This window comes from Charadrius vociferus, unplaced genomic scaffold (assembly GCF_000708025.1).
Source record: "Charadrius vociferus isolate BGI_N301 unplaced genomic scaffold, ASM70802v2 scaffold1995, whole genome shotgun sequence".
In the NCBI taxonomy this organism is placed as follows: domain Eukaryota; kingdom Metazoa; phylum Chordata; class Aves; order Charadriiformes; family Charadriidae; genus Charadrius; species Charadrius vociferus.
In genome coordinates, this window is record NW_009648490.1 from 1 (window position 1) to 641 (window position 641).

Sequence of the window (641 nt, forward strand, 5' to 3'; positions counted from 1 at the left end):
GAGGAGGAACTCAGGTGGGTGACGGCGGGTGACGTGGGTGGGGACATGTAGAAGGGAGAAGACGCGAGTGACACCTTTTGTCCTCCCCTCCGCCACCGGCAGGGCTTTCCTACGGGATTTCCTCTCCCAAGGCCTCTGCGAGGTTTTCCTCGTGGTGTCGCGCGCCGTGGAGGAAAGCGGCGCTTGGCTGAGCCCCGAGTGACAGGGCACGCGCCGACGGGTGACAACTGCTTTGGGATGAAACCCCGATGATGCTTTGGGACTTTTCACCGGGCGCCGCTCATCTGGGGTAGAGGGATTGTTGTTTCGGGGAACACGCGATTCACCGGATTTCACCCCGATTTCACCTCCGTCACCGGGATTCCTCTGCGGGTGCGTGACGAGGTCGCACCATGGCACTTGGTGGCACCTCGGGGGTGCACGTGGCACCTGAATGGGCTTAATTACCCATGAAAAGGTGATTAAAACTGCTGGGTTTAGCTTTGTGTCTCCACCGCAGTCCATGGGATTGTCCGGTCCACCCTCCTTGGGGTTTGCATTCCCTCACGGCTTCAGCGTGTGGGAACTGGGGGGCTGAACCATCCCCCAAAATCCCCAAATCTGACCCCAAATTCACCAACCCGGCCGGGATTTCCCGCCTG